Source organism: Chenopodium quinoa, unplaced genomic scaffold (genome assembly GCF_001683475.1).
Source record: "Chenopodium quinoa cultivar QQ74 unplaced genomic scaffold, ASM168347v1, whole genome shotgun sequence".
Classification (NCBI taxonomy): domain Eukaryota; kingdom Viridiplantae; phylum Streptophyta; class Magnoliopsida; order Caryophyllales; family Amaranthaceae; genus Chenopodium; species Chenopodium quinoa.
In genome coordinates this window covers 9849359-9858562 of record NW_018744239.1, presented here as the reverse complement: position 1 = coordinate 9858562, position 9204 = coordinate 9849359, and the positions used below count along the sequence as shown (strand labels likewise).

Below are 9204 nucleotides of genomic sequence, written 5' to 3'. Positions count from 1 at the left end.
CCGGCGACGGTGAAATCGGCTGATGCTGCCTCACCGTGATCAGGTCTCTTTCCTTCCTCTTTCTAGCGCTCCCGGCGCTTTTGCCACTCTTAGTCATGTTTTTTGCTAGGAGTGGTGGATTTTTGGCTTCACTTTTTGTATCCTCCCCACAGACGGCGCCAAATTGTTTCAAGTAAAAACAACGGGGCCTTCGGCAAGCCCTTTTAAGGTGGAGAAGACTGATCTCGGTCCAAAGAATGCTGGAACTGAGGATTTCCTACACACCAAAGGACACGTAAAACTAGCTTCAGGGGTTGTGTCGAGGAAGGCCCCTCTGATGCCGAAGTCAGTACGGTGTTTAAAAGAGAGAGAGAATGTGCTATGCAAGAGATTTTGTGCTTGAGGCTGATTGTGAATGAATGTTGTAAAATGGAATAAGTTTGGCTTTTATACCTTTGCTTAAATGAGGGGCTTGGGCCCTTGGAGTCAAGTGGGCTTGCCACCTGGAGTGAACCTTTGACTGACTTTGACATTGGGCCGGAGAGTTGAACCTTGCTTTTGGGCTTTGGATTGAATCATTTGGACTTGGCCCAATTAGATGGACTAAATTGGACCCAAACAGTTATTATTTCCGAGTTTTGATCAAGGTTTGGTTGTTGGAATTTATAATTATGGGACCCAAAACATAATCTTCTGGGGTCACTCTTGGATGTTTGTTGAATTCGGGAAGCGGGAGAGGGTTTTTGGGTATTGAATTTGAAGAGTTGAAGCATAATGATGCGCGTTATTCATTACCATCTTAACACTTGGATAAGATGCAGAATTGTATCTTTTCTTTGCCAATGTATATTATTATGGCGGTGCTGATTGTATCTTTTAAGATATCAAAAGATGCAAGGTTGCGATGTCAGATGTCTTATTATTTTTTAAGATATGTTGTAGCCTTCAATGCATGCATGCATGATGTATTTTGATAATATGTAGGTGAAAAGTGTACAGAAATGAGAAAGACATGTTTTAGCATCATGCCATTCTTTGTTCAGAGGTCATTCCCAAATTAAAGGGACATTGAAATTCCCAGTTTCCTTATGCTCTTGTAAATTCACTAATTCGTATAAAGTATTCTCCATTTCGACTAGACTTTCCTGCATAGTCTTCTTTTGCTATTAGTAGCAGTTATAGTGATTACTGCTCACGACTAGTGTCATGATCTATAACCTGATTTAGGCCTTTATGATTTTTGTACAATTTGTTGGCCTGTGATATGCAGTTTCAGCAGTTTTTAACAATCTTATATGTTTTCTTGTAAAGAGTCTTGGATTCTTGCTAATGGGTGCTCCTAAACAAAAGTGGATAGCAGAAGAAGAAGCAGCTCTAAAAGCTAGAGTACGCGAGCATGGGTCTGGTGAGTGGCAAACAATACTTAGAGATCTAGAGTTCAGCAATGTCCTATGCTTCCGTTAAAATGTGGATCTCAAGGTATGGTATTGAGCCCTTTTAGGGGAATTGAAGCTTTGATTTATCTGAACATACTTTTACATTGTGAAATTGATAGAGGCAACAAAAATTCTATTTCAGCTTTAATGATTGTTCCTATCTGTTTGTATTAAACTTGTGCTAACACCAGAATTTCTTTATCATTCTTGACAGGATAAGTGGAGAAATATTTATGTGACTTTGAGTGGCTTAGGATCTAGAGAAAAAGCTAGGCTAGCACTTAAGAGGAATCCACAAATCCCCAAACTTGATGACAAGCCTTCCGTGGTGAACCATGTTAGGAGTGATGAGGATGCTGTTGAAGATGAACTTGTTGGTACCCTCAGTGAGACAGTTCAGGTTGCTGATTCGAAGAAAACATATACAAGGTCAGTCCTTTTGTCATTATGTTGACCTGTTCTTTATTTGTATATCTTGGTGTATGAAGTGTAATGTTGTTATAACCAAATATGCTACCCCTCTTGCAGTCCGTATAAAATCAAAGACTGGACTAGTAACTTCTGTTCTGTATAGTGTTTCATGGTTAGTGCTGATATACGGCGCTTTATCCGCTCATCCCCAAATGCATAATTGAGTCGGGTCTTTATAATGGATACTTGACTACAATCACTTTAACAGTGTGTTTGTTTTAAAGGAAATGGAGGTAAAGGATGGGAAATAGAGGAGTGGAGTATCTTTCATTTGGATAACAAATGAGGAAGGAAGGGAATTGGAGGGGAGAAACATGTTTGAATTAAATTGTAAGAATTGATAGTGGAGAGATTTGGAACTTCCCTCCCCCATCCCTCTCCTCTCCTTCTTTTCCATCCCTAAACAACTGTAAAACTCAATAGAAATATAAAATCGCATACTATGGGTGGGTAGTTCTTGTTTTGAAATTCTATGTTGAGCCATTATCTGCCGCACCCAAGATGCAAAAAGGGAATTGAAATTTACAACTTGTTTGGATAAGACTTGGGCCCTGTTCACTTAACCTCATTTTTGCTGAACTTAAATTAATTTTGCTGAATTTAAATTACTATTATTGAACTGAAATTAATATTATAGAACTGCACTCATTCTTTATTATATTTTTTATTCACAATCACTGATTTTTACTGAACTGAACTTATTTTTATTGAATATTATTTTTTAAGATGAAGTGAACATGGTCTTAAAGAGTGAAGAAAAGGGGAGGGGAGGGGTTAAGAAACATTATTTCCCTATATATTTGCGACAGAAAGAGTTCCATGAACATGATTTTATTTTATTTTTTCCCAATCACAACATATTTACAAATTTGTGATTCTTGTGAATTCTACCTACTTCTTGAATACTTTTGATATATATATATATATAAAATAATTGAGAAATTGACTTAGGCTCCAATCTTCCATCCACATCTTTCCAATTATGGAGGATTGTTTATATAAGATGAAGGAAAATATTTCCACTATTCTGTCCTCCATTTAACTCATCCTCACAATCTGGAATCCAAATAAGGCACCCCCTATCTTTCCCTTTAAATATCTCTATCCAAACAAGTTGTTAGTGATACAAATTGTGGCAATTAAAACTAACGTGAAACATTGATTGACATAAGAGAAAGGATGAGAGGTGTATAGTTTCTAGGTCATTCTTTTGTGGGTTCATTCTTTTTTATAGTGCCTAAAACAGATTTTAAAAGTTGTAAGAGGTCGTTTGGTTCGCAAAGCGGAATCGGAATGGAATGGGGAAAGGGTATGGAGGAGAATGAAATGAAACCCTTGAAATTTAGGGTGGTTGCTTGTTTTAAAAAAACAAAGGGAATGATTTCATGGAACCACCACCACAGCACCACCATTTAGGGTTTTATTTTAACTTTTTTTTCTTCTGGAAATTGGTATTTTGGAATTCCGGCGGCGACCAGCGAGGTCGGAGAAGTGCCGGCGAAGGTGGAGCGAGGTCGGGGGAGGTGCAGCAAGGTCAAGGGAGTGCCGGAGAAGGTGGAGCGAAGGTCGGGGGAGGTGCAGCGAGGTCGAGGGAGTCCGGCGAAGGTGGAGCGAAGTCGGGGGAGGTGTAGCGAAGTCGGGGGAGGTGTAGCGAGGTCGAGGGAGTCTGGCGAAGGTGGAGCGAAGTCGGGGGAGGTGCAGCGAGGTCGAGGGAGTCCGGCGAAGGTGGAGCAAAGTCGGGGGAGGTGCAGCGAGGTCGAGGGAGTCCGACGAAGGTGGAGCGAAGTCGGGGATCGCCGGCGAAGGTAGAGCGAAGGTCGGGATCGCCGGTGAAGGTGGAGCCAAGGTCAGGGATCGCCGGCGACCATCCGACGAGGTTGGTGGGATGTGGGTATGGTGGTGGTTGAGGAAAGGGAATGGTAAAGGTAGGGGGGTGGGGAATGGGGGTGGAATAAAAATGGGTAAACCCAAAAATAAAAAAGGAGAAAGGGAATGACAAAAGTCGCAAAACAAACGCTTACAAAGGGAATCATTTCCATTCCCTTTTGCCATTACAGCGAACCAAACGACCCCTAAAAGGAGTGATGAGTGTGGGTATGCTTTATGTGATGCTTTGTTTAGGAAGCTATGGTAGCTTTAAGAGTTTACAGTCTGTTGATATGGTATTTTTTTATAATTTCGATAATGATTGTTATTCTGTATTTTGTTTTTGCTTAGGCTCGATAATCTCATATTGGAGGCTATAACAACTCTTCAGGGGCCTAAAGGTTCTGACAGGAATGTAATTGCCATGTACATAGAGGTATTAGAGGCTATAACAACTTATCATTAGCTATACTCAGAAGTCAGAATGACTTTTTTATTTAGTTGCCATCTTCCAGTCTTTGGTTGCTGTCAAAGAAATCTGCTTTTTGACATACTTGTACGTCTTTTTATGCTTGTAACTGCTCAATATGTTGATTTTCATATCATCGTCGACTAATTTATTACATCCCATGGCAGTAGCTTTAACAATTTACTGTCAACTAGTTATCAGTTTTGTCTTGCTTAACTGATGGATTTAAAATATTAAATTGCAGTAGGTTTATGTTATTCACCTTCATAGTTGCTTTATATGGGTGGTTCCTGAGTTTTGTATTAGCTTTATTCAGGAAGTGTTATGTTTTGTTTATCAATTTTAGAGCATAATCTGTACGTGGATTCTCTAATGATATCATTTAAGAATTAATTTATCACTTTTATCAGTAACTACTCTTCTTGTTAGTTATGGATCAAGAGTTTTCATGAAGTAGGGCTATCCAAATCCAAATATAGAATTAGTGCTAGTAATTGGGAGATATTTATTGCTTTCTTAAACATCAATAATTTGCTTTGAACACCAAAGCAACTATTATTACATTAGACAAGAATATTCCAATTTGTTATATTTTTTTAGTGAACGATAGGGGCAAGCCCCAAGAACAAAAAAAAAACTAGCCAACTAAGAAAAGAAAAGGCAACAAAAATGAATAATTGGAAAAAGAAAATTACTAACTACTGAACTCCCTAGCCGGCACTAGTTTGGAACCGATCTAGCCCAAGCTACACCACTAATGGCCTCCAATAAAATAGCATGAAGGTGCTTATTACTGTTGCACATCCACTTTATGCTGCTGCTTTTTCTTCATCCTACTTTTTTATTTTATTTTTTTAATATACTTTGACTTATTTTTATTATGTAGTCATGTTCATGATTCATAAGACTCTCCCAAAATTACCCAATTACTTTCATTGGTAAGATGAGGGAAAAAAAACGAATTGGAAAGAATGACCAAATTGATTAGAATACATACTGCCATCAACTTTTTGGCCTGAAGAAGATTAATATTTTTCGCTCATTCATTTTGCTTTCCTTTCCTTTTTTTTTTTTTTTTTTTACAATTTCATTTACTTTAATGTCCTCTCCCCTCCTTATTTCTAGTCATCCCTATGCTCCCGTCATTTACTTAAACATCACAAGCTAAGAACCTCTAAATCCTCTTAGAATTAGCACACTTAAGGAACAAGTGCGACACACTTTCATTTTCAGCAAGACAAAAAATAACAGATAGGATCATAAGGCACATGCCTAACAGTCAACCTGTCTTTGGTAACAAGCTTGTTCCAAACAGCAAGCCAAGTAATACAAAGATTTTAGGAGAAGCTTTATTATTACAAATAACCATCTTCTAAATAATTTTAGCTCCTTGAGGCCTGATCAAAGCATATAACTTTTTTATACTCATTTTCCCCTGATTCACTCCAGCTACCAATTTCATCAATTATTGCCCTGCATTTCAGAATCCTTCTTAGAATACAAGAACATTTCTTAGGAATAGGAGCAAACTGGAACTCAGTATATATGAAATAATGTATATGAACCCATTTAACCCACATGTTATCAGCTTTGTGAGCAAGAACCCACATCACCTTGGTTATTGCAGCCTTGTTCCAGCCACCAAGAGAAATAACATTCCATCCCCCACAAAACTCTAGGTATGCACACCAGATTCCAAGAAATCAGAGCCTTCTTAGAAGGGTTAGCTATCCCTGTGCAAAGAAAGCATCGAATTCTAGCTTCAATTTCCCTTAAAATTTTCTTAGGGAGAATGAAGATCTGCGCGCAATATTCTGAATAACAAACAACTCTCCCTTTGCCCAGCATAAGAAAGCAACCTATAACTCTAGCAATCAATCCTAGAAGTAACTTTTGTCCACCAAAGGCCTACATGAGAAATAGTAAGTTTTTCAGAAGAGAAAAAAAACCCTTAATTTTTAAAAGGGATGGTTCGCTTTGTTATCCATAGCACCTCTTACATTCTATTTTGATTAGCCTCTGAAAATCCACGAAATAAACTTCACTCTTTTTTAAATTTGAAGAAAACCTATACCCATAAAGAACTTATGAAAAGTTACAAAAAGGGAGTAGAATGAATATCAACTCTAGAGAACTTGAGTAGATTTTCATATTCACCAGCAAACATCGTGTGAGTGATGTTTAGATTCTCACATCTAGGATGAAAGTTGAAATTTGGATTAAGTGTCAGCTCATGCAAACACTTGGATAACTATTCCATAATCCCCCCAACCCCCCCCCCCCCCCCGCGGCTAATATATTCTTGCCGCATGACCATTTAAAGCAATTCTCTCTTAGTTTGATTTGGTGGTCGATTACGTGTGCAAATTTTGCTTACAGACCTTCTTAAAGCAAAGTGCTCTTTTATCTGGCTGTTGAAGAGTGAAAGAAAAAGATCCAACTGTCCTAGGAAACTCCCAATTTATTACCAAATTGTATCTTTTTACAGGCAATAGCCCTATTATTGACTGTTATTTTGCTCTTTGTATCATTTGTTATTTGAATGATTTTTATCTGGCAGTGTCTTGTTTATATTTCTTACAATTTTTTTGTGGAAAATAATTCAGCTATTTTTTTATTCTAGTTGGTGTTGGAAACGCTTCTGACATTATTTTTCTTAATATATAACCGAAGCTTTGACTTACAATTTTCTTCTGCTAGGAGCGGTTTTGGGCACCTCCAAATTTCAGTAAATTATTAGCTTCAAAATTGAAGTTTATGGCATCAAATGGCCAGTTGATTAAGGTAAGGATGTTTGGAAGTAGGTTCTTAGCTTGTTGGAAGACATGAGTCCACATGACTATTGTAGAAATTTCTGACAACAAGCATCATCAGTTCGTAAAATTTTAGTTGTTTGGTTGTAACCCTCTGGGTTGCTTTTAATGCATTTATATTTTTCTTAGCTTGGTGTGATTGTGTACATTGAGTGAGTTGACATCAAGAATTTTATTTCATGTTTAGTATAGCCTCTATTTAGAATTTTCTATTATTATTTTTTTTTTTGGGAGGGGGGGAGGAGATACGACACCCTATGGATTAAGAGAATTGGAGCGAAAGGAAGAGAAGAGAAAATAAGGGATTCATCCTTGCTTCTTTAGATACGGAAATGGAAGGATTCATTTTCCCTCCATGTGTAATAAACCAAATCCTTCCAATGTTAGAATGATTTGGAGGGAAAATCTAACCTAACTTTCTCCCTCCTTTCCCCTTCCATTCGTCCCCCTTCCTTCTTCGTCCCTCCCTTCCGTTTCTTTTCCACTTTGGTATCCAAACAAACCAAAAGTTTCATATATCCAATTGAAACCTTTTATAAAGCTGACTTGTTATATAATCGAAAGGTTTTTCCCTGAGTATTTACATCCACTTTCTCATCATGTGATGTATCTCAGATTATTTTACAACTGTATTGTTAATTATCCCCTTTCCATGAACGGACATGAAAGGATTAACCGAATGTGCTAGCTAGTTTGCGATTAACGACAATTAACAACAACGAAGACGGAAAAACAAGTAACAAACGAGACAAGGAGAATTTACCGTGGGAAACCCGAGAACAAGGAGAAAAACCCACCAATCCACTATGGAGTAACAATTTGATGAAAATTAATGTAGTTTACAAGCTTTCAATCACCATGAAATCTCCACCCCAAACTCACCCTCTTAAAAACTCAAACCCTAAGTGTTTGGGTTTACATTGAGGCTCTCTCTCTACATCTTTCCCTTCATCCTCTTGCTCTCTTACAATGACAAAACATGAGTATACTCTTCTCTCTTACAATGACAAAACATGAGTATACTCTTGCTCTCTTACACAATATAGTTCTAGGAAAAATAAAACAATCCTACAATCTTAAATAAGCCACATCGCTTAAGTCGCAATAGCGTAGAAAACAGGGGCACGCACAAGGTTCGACCAAACCTACCCCCTATTCGACCGAACTAAGGGTGGTTCGGTCGAACTTGCCAAATGTTTGGTCGAACAAGGAAGTCAGTAGCAGCAGCTCAATTTCTTCAAATGGTTTGACCAAACTTTTCAAAAGTTCGGTCGAACTTCTGCACTGCGCAAACAACTCTTCGTAAAACGGCCATAACTCCCTCGATTCTTGACTAAATCGAGCTTATGACTAGTTGTTGGAAAGCTCTTGAGACGAGCTATCATCTCCAACTTGAATCGTCTCAATATCATTTCTATATATTGAGATATGCTCATTTGAAGTCAGCCCTTTGTCTTCTTGAACCGTTCTCCACACTTCTCAAACCCAACAGGACATACTAATTGTGAGTATTGGTTTTAATTGTGCTAGGTTAAGCACAGGTATAGAATATCTGAGACTTCACCTTCTTCTAAGACAAGAAAAGATTTATGGGATGGTAAACACAAGGACCATGCTAAGCCAGAAAGCAAGGAACTTAAAATTTTTACAACGTCAGAAGTTGTTGCAGAATTGGGGAAAATGAAGAGTTTGTCACCTCATGAAGCTGCCGCTGCAGCTGCTGAAGCAGAAGTTGCTATTTTAGAAGCTGAGAAGGTTACAAGGGAGGCTGAGGCTGCAGAAGCTAAAGCAAAAGTTGCAAAAGTTTTTGCTGAGGCAGCAATCAAAGGGTTAAAGTGTCAAAATCTTCGTACATGGTAAAGCTCAATCTTACTTTTGCTTATTATGCTTTTTTGGTAAGCATTATTGGTTAGATGGTACATCTAAAGAAGAAATGCTCTGTTAAACACATGTTGCATGTCATAGTACTTAAATACCTTTCGTTGTTCTAAAAATTTATAGAGATTGTTAAATGTATAATATTTATTGATTCAGTTGAATAAAGAGTATGTCTAATTGCTTAAATGTTAGGGAATGAACTGAGGAAGTGTTGAGAGTGCTCTGAACTAATATACATTTTTTTACTTCCTTGCCAATTAGAGGGATTTAGCATCCCCTAACCTCCCCCCCC

At 38.0% G+C, this 9204-nt stretch overlaps 1 pseudogene; it reads left to right on the top strand.

The window, feature by feature from the left end:
• The first annotated feature begins 1276 nt into the window (after positions 1 to 1276).
• On the top strand, positions 1277 to 8894 carry LOC110694376 (annotated as a pseudogene).
• The last annotated feature ends 310 nt before the right edge of the window (positions 8895 to 9204 follow it).